The sequence below is a fragment of the Trachypithecus francoisi genome, unplaced genomic scaffold (genome assembly GCF_009764315.1).
Source record: "Trachypithecus francoisi isolate TF-2019V2 unplaced genomic scaffold, Tfra_2.0 Contig00586, whole genome shotgun sequence".
In the NCBI taxonomy this organism is placed as follows: Eukaryota; Metazoa; Chordata; class Mammalia; order Primates; family Cercopithecidae; genus Trachypithecus; species Trachypithecus francoisi.
Window position 1 is genome coordinate 6,740,505 of NW_022680749.1, and position 12,898 is coordinate 6,753,402.

The window sequence follows — 12,898 nt, forward strand, 5'->3', positions numbered from 1 at the left end:
TTTTAGCTCAATCAGTTTAACCCCAGAGCCCATGCTTTTGTGCCTATGCTATTCTTCTCCTTGTCAGAAGAAAAAGGTAAATAAATTTTCACAGTATATAAAGGGAAGCATCTGCCTATGAACAGGCTGGGGCACTCTTGTGGATCTTGCTATGTTTCTTCAGTGAAGCCAACACGAAACACTAGTGATAATACTATCTTATATTTATGTCCCAAGTTCTTTAAATTTTCTAAAGTATGTGCTATTTTATTATCTTCTTTGGTGTCTACTCATGTGCTAATTTATTAATTATATCTCCATATAAATTATTTATTATATCTCCATATAAATTATTTATTATATCTCCATATAAATTTATTATATGGATATATATATATATATATAATTCCATCCACCCTTTCATTCATTATACATAGTCTAGGTAGGAAACAGACAGCTTATATTTAAAGCACAAAAAGTGTGAGAAGTGCGGTATGCATGAAGACCTAGGACAACCAGAGGAAGAATGAACTAACTCTGTTGGACAGCTCAGAGAAGTCTTCATCATGGAGGTGACAGTTGAAGTGAAACTTAAATCTTGAATCTTGAGTAAAACATACCGAGCAAAAAAAAGACCATCTGATCTTTGACAAACCTGACACAAGCAATGGGGAAAGGATTCCCTATTTAATTAATGGTGTTCAGAAAACTGGCTAGCCATATGCAGAAAACTGAAGCTAGACCCCTTCCTTACACCTTATACAAAAATTAACTCAAGATGGAGTAAAGACTTAAAAGTAAGACCTAAAACCATAAAAACCCTAGAAGAAAACCTAGGCAATGCCATTCAGGACATAGGCATGGGCAAAGGCTTCATGTTTAAAACACCAAAAGCAATGGCAACAAAAGCCAAAATTGACAAATGGGATCTAATTAAACTAAAGAGCTTCTGCACAGCAAAAGAAACTATCATCAGAGTGAATAGGCAACCTACAGAATGGGAGAAAATTTTTGCAATGTATCCATCTGACAAAGGGCTAATATTCAGAATCTACAAAGAACTTTAACAAATTTACAAGAAAAAAACAAACAACCCCATCAAAAAGTGGTCAAAGGATATGAACAGACACTTCTCAAAAGAAGACATTTATGCAGCCAACAAACATATGAAAAAAAAGCTCATCATCACTGGTCATTAGAGAAATGAAAATCAAAACCACAATGAGATACCACCTCACTCCAGTGAGAATGATGATCATTAAAAAGCAAGGAAACAACAGATGCTGGAGAGGATGTGGAGAAATAGGAACGCTTTTACACTGCTGATGGGAATGTAACTTAGTTCAACCATTGTGGAAGATAGTGTAGTGATTCCTCCAGGATCTAGAAAGAAATACTATTTGACCCAGCAATCCCATTACTGAGTATATACCCCAAAGATTATAAATCATTCTACTACAAAGACACATGCACATATATGTTTATATGCAGCCATAAAAAAAGGATGAGTTCATGTCCTTTGCAGGGACATGGATGTAGCTGGAAACCATAATTCTCAGCAAACTAACCCAAGAACAGAAAACCAAACACCACATGTTCTCACTCATAAGTGGGAGCTGAACAATGAGAACACATGGACACAGCGGGGGGAACATCACACACCAGGGTCTGTCGGGGGTGGGGGGCTAGGGGAGGCATAGCATTAAGAGACATACCTAATGTAGGTGAAGGGCTGATGGGTGCATCAAGCCACCATGACATGTGTACACCTATGTAACAAAATTGCATGTTCTGCACATGTAACCCAGAACTTAAAGCATAATTTTAAAAAAGAAAAGAAAAGGTCATTTATGTGCCAAATCTATCATGCAGTTGGACAGATAGTGTTATTATTACTATGATTTACAATACTAAATTAATTAATATGATTATTACTATGATTTTGTTATTATTATAGTGTTATTACTATTACTCTGATAGTGCTATTATTACAGTGTTTATTGTTACTATGATTTATATACTGTTTATTACATAAGTAAGGCTTAAGTGAATACATGATTTGCCTATAATCAGTTAACATATCTCTATGGAGACAATCATTCCACCTGCTCTTGACCTCTTACCACTACAGCCTAATTAAAGATGATTTCCAAACTAGATTCATGTTTTCATTTGTCCTAATTAAAGCCTCAAACATTGAATATATCAATGGTGTTTGTTGATGTCCATCCCAAATATCTTGAAATTAAGGTGGTTTCCATGACACATTTTGTGCAAGACTTAAACTACACCTTTTTTTTCCAGCAGCATATAAACACTTTTCTATTATTGTTACCAAAATTTCTAATCATTGTCATCAGAAATAAGAAATAGAAATATTCTATTACATATATGTTTTTCTCATATATATTTAAATATCCTCCTTTGTGCTGTACTCTCATTTAATTAATTACATGATTTAAAAAATCTCCATTAGGTAGTTTACTACTGAAAAGCATATATTTGATATGTCTATGACTGTGTATATAGATGATTTTGTAATTCTTTCACTTTCTTTAAACATTTTTTTCATAAAATATTTATTGACCATGTATTTTGTTCCAGGCAAGTTCTAGGCATTGAGGATATAATGAGTGAACAAATTTCAGCCCGTGCACTTAAGGAATGTGTGTGTGTGTGTGCGTGTGTGTGTGTGTGTACAACTGAAGAGACTTGACTGCCTATCAAGTAATAAGTCCTACAAAAGAGGTAATGATAGTATTTCATGGGAATGTGTGAAACGAATGCCCAGCATTCTTTTTGTTCTTATTGATGGATAAAGAACAGTGTCAGGGTGGTCTTCCTCAGCGAAGTAATGGCTAAGCTGGGACCTAAAGATGAGAAAAGGACAGGGGAGCAGAGAAAGCATCATGTTTTCTCATGGAGCTGAATATATATTGCAAACTACAAACAAATCCTCATTAGTAGTTTGTAAGACTACCTGAGTCATCCCTCACAAATTGGAATTTAACATATATTAAAAAGCAAGAGAATGTTTGGCTCTTTGGTTGCATTATCCTTTACTAAGGATCATCGATCTCTTTCAAAGACTACTAGGATTTTCATTTTTCTAAAGACTCTGACTCCAAAACCTCGTCAAATACAGTAAAAGGCCAAAGGAACACATCCTGCATTTTCTTGCTGAAATTTATGCAAACAATGTCAAGAGGAAACATGCTTAATCTGCCTCCTATCTGCTAGTGAAGTTAAAACAAATTGCATTAGGATAGCAAAACTCTTCCTTTCCATGTTGATTTTTATGAGAATGTATTATCATCTTTTCCTTTCAAAATTTTCTATTGTCAATGACAATCAACCAGAGTTGAGTGAAGGTGGGACATTAGTATATATAAAAATATGCAAATACACATGGTATTTGATATATCCTGACTTTTTCCTAGTTTATTCAAACAATGTGACTCCAATCAGTTGTATTGTGGGGCTTGGTGGAAAGGTGAATCATTTATAGCTTGCCCATTTTTTTCTTTTCAACAATAACTATTTTTTTCAGAATTTTGCTAGGTATTTAAGCATAACAAGCAAAAAAAGAAGGATCCGGGCAAGACGGCAGAATAGGAACAGCTCCAGTCTGCAGCTCCCAGCGAGACCAATGCAGAAGGAGAGTGATTTCTGCATTTCCAACTGAGGTACCTGGTTCATCTCATTGGGACTGGTTAGATAGTGGCGGCAGCCCATGGAGGGAGAGCAGAAGCAGGTGGGGCATCACTTCACCTGGGAAACACAAGGGATCGGGGAACTCCCTCCCCTAGCCAAGGGAAGCTGTGAGAAACTGTGCTGGGATGGTGCTATCTGGCCCAGATACTATGCCTTTCTCATGTTTTTTTGCAACTCACAGACAAGGAGATTCCCTCAGGTGCCTACACCACCAGGGTCCTGGATTTCAAGCACAAAACTGGGTGGCCATTTGGGCAGACACTGAGTTAGCTGCAGGAGTCTTTTTTTTTTTTTTTTTTCATATCATACCCCAGCAGCGCCTGGAATGCCAGTGAGACAGAACTGTTCGCACCCCTGGAAAGGGGGCTGAAGCCATGGAGCCAAGTGGTCTGGCTCAGTGGGTCCCAGCCTGATGGAGCCCAGCAAGCTAAGATCCACTGGCTGGAAATTCTCACCAGTACAGCAGTCTGAAGTCTACCTGGGACTCTCAAGCTTGGTGCAGGAAGGGGCATTCACCATTACTGAGGCTTGAGTAGGCAGTTTTCCCCTCACAGTGTAGACAAAGCCACAAGGAAGGTCGGACTGAGCGGACCCCACTGCAGCCCAGCAAAGTCACTGTAGCCACTGACTGCCTGTCTAGATTCCTCCTCTCTGGGCAGGGCATTTCTGAAAGAAAGGCAGCAGCCCCAGTCAGGGGCTTGTAGATAAAACTCCCATCTCGCTGGGACAGAGCAACTTGGGGAAGGGGTGACTGTGGGTGCGGCTTCAGCAGACTTAAACTTTCTTGTCTGCAGGCTCTGAAGAGAGCAGTGGATCTCCCACCACACTGCTTGAGCTCTGCTAAGGGACAGACTGGCTCCTCAAGTGGGTCCCTGACCACCGTGCCTCCTGACAGGGAGAGGTCAACAGACACCTCATGCAGGAGAGCTCCAGCTGGCATCTGGTGGGTGCCCCTCTGGGATGAAGCTTCCAGAGGAAGGAACAGGTAGCAATCATTGCTGTTCTGAAGCCTCTGCTGGTGATACTCAGACAAATAGGGCCTAAAGTAGACCTCCAGCAAACTCTAGCAGACCTGCAAAAGAGGGGACTGACTGTTAGAAGGAAAACTAACAAACAGAAAGCAATAATATCAACATCAACAAAAAGGATGCCCATGCAAAAACCCCATCCAAAGGTCCTTGGCATCAAATATCAAAAGTAGATAAATCCATAAAGATGAGGAATAACTAGCGCAAAATGCTGAAAATTCCAAAAACCAGAACGCCTCTTCTCCTCCAAAGGATCACAACTCCTTAATAGTAATGGAACAAAACTGGACAGAATATGAGTTTGACGAATTGACAGAAGTAGATTTCAGAAGGTGGGTAATAACAAACTCCACCAAGCTAAAGGAGCATGTTCTAACCCAATGCAAGGAAGCTAAGAACCTTGATAAAAGGTTATAGGAACTGCTAACTAGAATAACCAGTTTAAAGAAGAACATAAATAAGCTAATGGAGCTGAAAAACACAGTACAAGAACTTCATGAAGCATACATAAGTATCAATAGCCAAATTGATCAAGCAGAAGGAAGGATATCAGAGACTGAAGATCAACTTAATGAAATAAAGCATGAAGACAAGATTAGAGAAAACAGAATGAAAAGGAGCAAACAAGATTTCAAGAAATATGGGACTATGTGAAAAGACCAAACCTGTGATTGATTGGTGTACCTGAAAGTGACGGAGAGAATGGAACCAAATTGGAAAGCACACTTCAGAATATTATCCAGGAGAACTTCCCCAACCTAGCAAGATAGGCCAAGATTCAAATTCAGGAAATACAGAGAATGACACTAAGATACTCCTCAAGAAGAGCAACGCCAACACACATAATAGGCAGATTCACCAAGGTTGAAATGAAGAAAAAATACAAAGGGCAGCCAGAGAGAAAGGTCCGGTTACCCACAAAGGGAAGCTCATCAGACTAACAGTGGATCTCTCTGCGGAAACCCTACAAGCCAGAAGAGAGTGAGGGTCAATATTCAAGATTCTTAAAGAAGAAGAATTTTCAAACCAGAATTTCATATCCAGTCAAACTAAGCTTCATAAGCAAAGGAGAAATATCTTTTCCAGACAAGCAAATGCTGAGGGATTTTTCTCACCAACAGGCCTGCCTTACAAGAGCTTCTGAAGGAAGCATTAAATGTGGAAAGGAAATACCAGTACCAGTCACTGCAAAAACATACCAAGATATAAAGACTAATGACACTATGAAGAAACTGCATCAACTAATGTGCAAAATAATCAGCTAGCATCATGATGACAGGATCAAATTCACACATAACAATGTTAACCTTAAATGTAAATGGGCTAAGTGACCCAATTAAAAGACACAGACTGGTAAATTGGATAAAGAGTCAAGATCCATCAGTGTGCTGTTTTCAGGAGACACATCTCATGTGTAAAGACACACATAGGCTCAAAATAAAGGGATGGAGGAATATTTACCAAGCAGATGGGAAGCAAAAAAAGCAGGGGTTGCAATCCTAGTCCCTGATAAAAACAGGCTTTAAACCAACAAAGATAAAGAAAGACAAGGGCATTACACAATGGTAAAGGGATCAAGGCAACAAGAAGAGTTAACTATCCTAAATACATCTGAACCCAATACAGGAGCACCCAGATATATGAAGCAAGTTTTTGGAGACCTGCAAAGAGACTTAGACTTCCACACAATAATAGTGGAAAGACTTTAACACCCCACTGTCAATATGAGACAGATCAATGAGACAGAAAATTAACAAGGATATTCAGGACTTGAACTCAGCTCTGGATCAAGTGGACCTAATAGACATCTACAGAACTCTCCACCCCAAATCAACAACATATACATTTTTCTCAGCACCACATACCACTTACTCTAAAATTGACCACATAATTGGAAGTGAAGCACTCCTCAGCAAATGTAAAAGAACAGAAATCATAACAGTCTCTCACACCACAGTACAATCAAATTAGAGCTCAGGATTAAGAAACTCACTCAAAACTGTACAGCTACATGGAAATTGAACAACTTGCTCCTGAATGACTACTGGGTGAATAACAAAATTAAGGCAGAAATAAATAAGTTCTTTGAAACCACTGAGAATAAAGACACAATGTACCAGAATTCCTGGGACACAGCTACAGCAGTGTTTAGGGGGAAATTTATAGCCCTAAATGACCATAGGAGAAAATGGAGAAGATCTAAAATTGACACCCTAACATCCCAATTAAAATAACTAGAGACGCAAGAGAAAACACATTCAAAACTAGCAGAGGACAAGAAATAGATCACAGCAGAACAGAAGGAGCTAGAGACAAGAAAATCCCTTCAAAAAATCAATCAATCCAGGAGCTGATATTTTTGAAAAGATTAACAAAATAGACCAATAGCCAGACTAACAAAGAAGAAAAGAACCAAGTAGACACAATAAAAAATGATAAAGGGGATATCACCACTGATCCCACAAAAATACAAACTACCATCAGAAAATACGATAAACACCTCTATGCAAATAAACTAGAAAATCTAGAGGAAATGGATAAATTCCTAGACACATACACCCTCTCAAGACTAAACCAGGAAGAAGTTGAATCCCTGAATAGACCAATAACAAGTTCTAAAGTTGAGGCTGTAATTAATAGCCTACCAACCAAAAAAAAAAGCCCAGGACCACATGGATTCACAGACAAATTCTATCAGAGGTACAAAGAGAAGCTGGTACCATTCCTTCTGAAATGATTCCAAACCATAGAAAAAGAGGGACTCCTCCCTAACTCATTTTATGAGTCCAGCATCAACTGGACACCAAAGCCTGGCAGAGGCAAAGTAAAAAAAGAAAATTTCAGGCCAATATCCCTGATGAACATTGATGCAAAATCCTCAATAAAATACTGGCAAACTGAATCCAGCAGCACATCAAAAAGCTTATCCACCACGATCAAGTTGGCTTCATCCATTTGATGCAAGGCTGGTTCAACATACACAAATCAATAAATGTAATCCATCACATAAACAAAACCAACGACAAAAACCACATAATTATCTCAATAGATGCAGAAAAGGTCTTTGATAAAATTCAATACCCCTTCATGCTAAAAATACTCAATAAACTAGGTATTGGTGGGACATATCTCAAAATCATAAGAGCTGCTTATGACAAACCCACAGCCAATATCATACTGAATGGGCAAAAGCTGGAAGCATTCCCTTTGAAAACCGGTACAAGAAAAGAATGTCCTCTCTCATCACACCTATTCAAGAGTATTGGAAGTTCTGACCAGGACAATCAGGCAAGAGAAAAAAATAAAGGGTATTCAAATAGGGACAGAGGGAGTCTAATTGTCTCTTTTTGCAGATGGCATGATTGTATCTTCAGAAAACCCATCATCTCAGCCCAAAAACTCCTTAAGGTATTAAGCAACTTCAGCAGTCTCAGGATACAAAACAATGTGCAAAAATCACAAGCATTTCTATACACCAGTAATAGACAAACAGAGAGCCAAATCATGAGTGACCTCCCATTCACAATTGCTACCAAGACTATAAAATACCTAGGAATACAACTTATAAGTGATACAAGTGATGTGAAAGACCTCTTCAAGAACTACAAACCACTGCTCAAGGAAATAAAACAGGACACAAACAAATGGAAAAACATTCCATGCTCATGGATAGGAAGAATCAATATCGTGAAAATGGCCATACTGCCCAAAGTAATATATAGATTCAATGTTATTCCCATCAAGCTACCATTGACTTTCTTCACAGACTTAGAAAAAAATACTTTAAATTTAATATGGAACCAAAAAAGCCCATATAGCCAAGACAATCTTAAGCAAGAACAAGGCTGGAGGCAATATGCTGTCTGACTTCAAACTATACAAGGTTACAGTAACCAAAACAGCATGTTACTAGTACCAAAATAGATATACAGGCCAATGGAACCGAACAGAGGCCTCAGAAATAACACCACTTATCTACAACCATCTGATCTTTGACAAACCCAACTGAAACAAGCAATCGGGGAAGAACTAGAGAAGAACTAGAGAACTATTTAATTAATGGTGTAGGGAAAACTGGCTAGCCATATGCAGAAAACTGAAACCAGACTCCTTCCTTACACCATATACAAAAATTAACTCAAGATGGAGTAAAGACTTAAAAGTAAGACCTAACACCATAAAAACGCTAGAAGAAAACATAGGCAATGCCATTCAGGACGTAGGCATGGGCAAAGCCTTCATGTTTAAAACACCAAAAGCAATGGCAACAAAAGCCAAAATTGACATATGGGATCTAATTAAACTAAAGAGCTTCTACACAGCAAAATAAACTATTACCAGAGTGAACAGGCAACCTAAAGAATGGAAGAAAATTTCTACAATCTATCCATCTGACGAAGGGCTAATATCCAGAACCTACAAGGAACTTAAACAAATTTATGAGGAAAAAAAAATACCCCATCAAAAAGTGGTCAAAGGATATGAATAGACACTTCTCAAAAGAAGACAGTCGGGGGGGCGGAGCAAGATGGCCGAATAGAAACAGCTCCAGTCTCCAGCTCCCAGCGCGAGCGACACAGAAGACAGGTGATTTCTGCATTTTCAACTGAGGTACTGGGTTCATCTCACTAGGGAGTGCCGGACAATCGGTGCTGGTCAGCTGCTGCAGCCTGACCAGCGAGAGCTGAAGCAGGGCGAGGCACCGCCTCACCTGGGAAGGGCAAGGGGGAAGGGTATCCCTTTTCCTAGCCAGGGAAACTGAGACACACAACACCTGGAAAATCAGGTAACTCCCACCCCAATACTGCGCTTTACCAAGGGTCTTAGCAAATGGGCACACCAGGAGATTATATCCCACACCTGGCTGGGAGGGTCCCACACCCACAGAGCCTCCGTCATTGCTGGCACAGCAGTCTGCCATCTAAGGGCAAGGCAGCAGCCAGGCTGGGGGAGGGGCGCCCGCCATTGCTGAGGCTTAAGTCGGTAAACAAAGCCGCTGGGAAGCTCGAACTGGGTGGAGCTCACAGCAGCTCAAGGAGGCCTGCCTGTCTCTGTAGACTCCACCTCTGGGGACAGGGCACAGCTACACAACAACAACAACAACAACAACAACAAAGCAGCAGAAACCTCTGCAGACGCAAACGACTCTGTCTGACAGCTTTGAAGAGAGCAGTGGATCTCCCAACACGGAGGTTGAGATCTGAGAACGGACAGACTGCCTGCTCAGGTGGGTCCCTGACCCCTGAGTATCCTAACTGGGAGACATCCCCCACTAGGGGCAGACTGACACCCCACACCTCACACGGTGGAGTACATCCCTGAGAGGAAGCTTCCAAAGCAAGAATCAGACAGGTACACTCGCTGTTCAGCAATATTCTATCTTCTGCAGTCCAGGACCAGATGGATTCACAGTTGAATTCTACCAGAGGTACAAGGAGGAGCTGGTACCATTCCTTCTGAAATTATTTCAATCAATAGATAAAGAGGGAATCCTCCCTAACTCATTTTATGAGGCCAACATCATCCTGATACCAAAGCCTGGCAGAGATACAACAAAAAAAGAGAATTTTAGACCAATATCTCTGATGAACATCGATGCAAAAATCCTCAACAAAATACTGGCAAACTGAATCCAGCAGCACATCAAAAAGCTTATCCACCATGATCAAGTGGACTTCATCCCTGGGATGCAAGGCTGGTTCAACATACGCAAATCAATAAACGTAATCCAGCATATAAACAGAACCAAAGACAAAAACCACATGATTATCTCAATAGATGCAGAAAAGGCCTTTGACAAAATTCAACAGCCCTTCATGCTGAAAACTCTCAATAAATTCGGTGTTGATGGAACATATCTCAAAATAATAAGAGCTATTTATGACAAACCCACAGCCAATATCATACCGAATGGGCAAACCTGGAAAAATTCCCTTTGAAAACTGGCACAAGAAAGGGATGCCCTTTCTCACCACTCCTATTCAACATAGTGTTGGAAGTTCTGGCTACGGCAATCAGGCAAGAGAAAGAAATCAAGGGTATTCAGTTAGGAAAAGAAGAAGTCAAATTGTCCCCGTTTGCAGATGACATGATTGTATATTTAGAAAATCCCATTGTCGGCCGGGCGCGGTGGCTCAAGCCTGTAATCCCAGCACTTTGGGAGGCCGAGACGGGCGGATCACGAGGTCGGGAGATCGAGACCATCCTGGCTAACACGGTGAACCCCGTCTCTACTAAAAATACAAAAAAACTAGCCGGGCGAGGTGGCGGGCGCCTGTAGTCCCAGCTACTCGGGAGGCTGAGGCAGGAGAATGGCGTAAACCCGGAGGCGGAGCTTACAGTGAGCTGAGATCTGGCCACTGCACTCCAGCCTGGGCGACAGAGCGAGACTCCGCCTCAAAAAAAAAAAAAAAAAAAAAAAAAAAAAAAAAAAGAAAATCCCATTGTCTCAGCCCAAAATCTCCTTAAGCTGATAAGAAACTTCAGCAAAGTCTCAGGATACAAAATTAATGTGCAAAAATCACAAGCATTCTTATACACCAGTAACAGACAAACAGAGAGCCAAATCATGAATGAACTTCCATTCACAATTGCTTCAAAGAGAATAAAATACCTAGGAATCCAACTTACAAGGGATGTAAAGGACCTGTTCAAGGAGAACTACAAACCACTGCTCAGTGAAATCAAAGAGGACACAAACAAATGGAAGAACATACCATACTGATGGATAGGAAGAATCAATATCGTGAAAATGGCCATAATGCCCAAGGTAATTTATAGATTCAATGCCATTCCCATCAAGCTACCAATGACTTTCTTCACCGAATTGGAAAAAACTGCTTTAAAGTTCATATGGAAACAAAAAAGAGCCCACATTGACAAGACAATCCTAAGTCAAAAGAACAAAGCTGGAGGCATCACACTACCTGACTTCAAACTATACTACAAGGCTACAGTAACCAAAACAGCATGGTACTGGTACCAAAACAGAGATATAGACCAATGGAACAGAACAGAGTCCTCAGAAATAATACCACACATCTATAGCCATCTGATCTTTGACAAACCTGACAAAACAAGAAATGGGAAAGGATTCCCTATTTAATAAATGGTGCTGGGAAAATTGGCTAGCCATAAGTAAAAGGTGAAACTGGATCCTTTCCTTACTCCTTATACGAAAATTAATTCAAGATGGATTAGAGACTTAAATGTTAGACCTAATACCACAAAAACCCTAGAAGAAAATCTAGGTAATACCATTTGGGACACAGGCATGGGCAAGGACTTCATGTCTAAAACACCAAAAGCAATGGCAACAAAAGCCAAAATTGACAAACGGGATCTAATTAAACTAAAGAGCTTCTGCATAGCAAAAGAAACTACCATGAGAGTGAACAGGCAACCTACAGAATGGGAGAAAAGTTTTGCAATCTACTCATCAGACAAAGGGCTAATATCCAGAACCTACAAAGAACTCAAACAAATTTACAAGAAAAAAAAACAAACAACCCCATCAAAAAGTGGGCAAAGGATATGAACAGACATTTCTCAAAAGAAGACATTCATACAGCCAACAGACACATGAAAAAACGCTCATCATCACTGGCCATCAGAGAAATGCAAATCAAAACCACAATGAGATACCATCTCACACCAGTTAGAATGGAAGCAACAGATGCTGGAGAGGATGTGGAGAAATAGGAACACTTTTACACTGTTGGTGGGATTGTAAACTAGTTCAAGCATTATGGAAAACAGTATAGCGATTCCTCAAGGATCTAGAGCTAGAAGTACCATATGACCCAGCCATCCCATTACTGGGTATATACCCAAAGGATTATAAATCATGCTGCTATAAAGACACATGCACACGTATGTTTATTGTGGCACTATTCACAATAGCAAAGACTTGGAATCAACCCAAATGTCCATCAGTGATAGAATGGATTAAGAAAATGTGGACATATACACCATGGAATACTATGCAGCCATAAAAAAGGATGAGTTTGTGTCCTTTGTAGGGACATGGATGCAGCTGGAAACCATCATTCTCAGCAAACTATTGCAAGAACAGAAAACCAAATACCGCATGTTCTCACTCATAGGTGGGAACTGAACAATGAGATCACTTGGACTTGGGAAGGGGAACATCACACACCGGGGCCTATCATGGGGAG

General features: G+C 40.1%; 1 long non-coding RNA gene across 1 annotated transcript; it reads left to right on the forward strand.

The window, feature by feature from the left end:
- The first annotated feature begins 627 nt into the window (after positions 1–627).
- LOC117085814 lies at positions 628–8,906 on the forward strand. The gene is made up of 3 exons (XR_004438083.1): positions 628–678; positions 7,687–7,690; positions 8,790–8,906. It is a non-coding gene; the product is annotated as an uncharacterized LOC117085814 (long non-coding RNA).
- Positions 8,907–12,898: the final 3,992 nt, after the last annotated feature.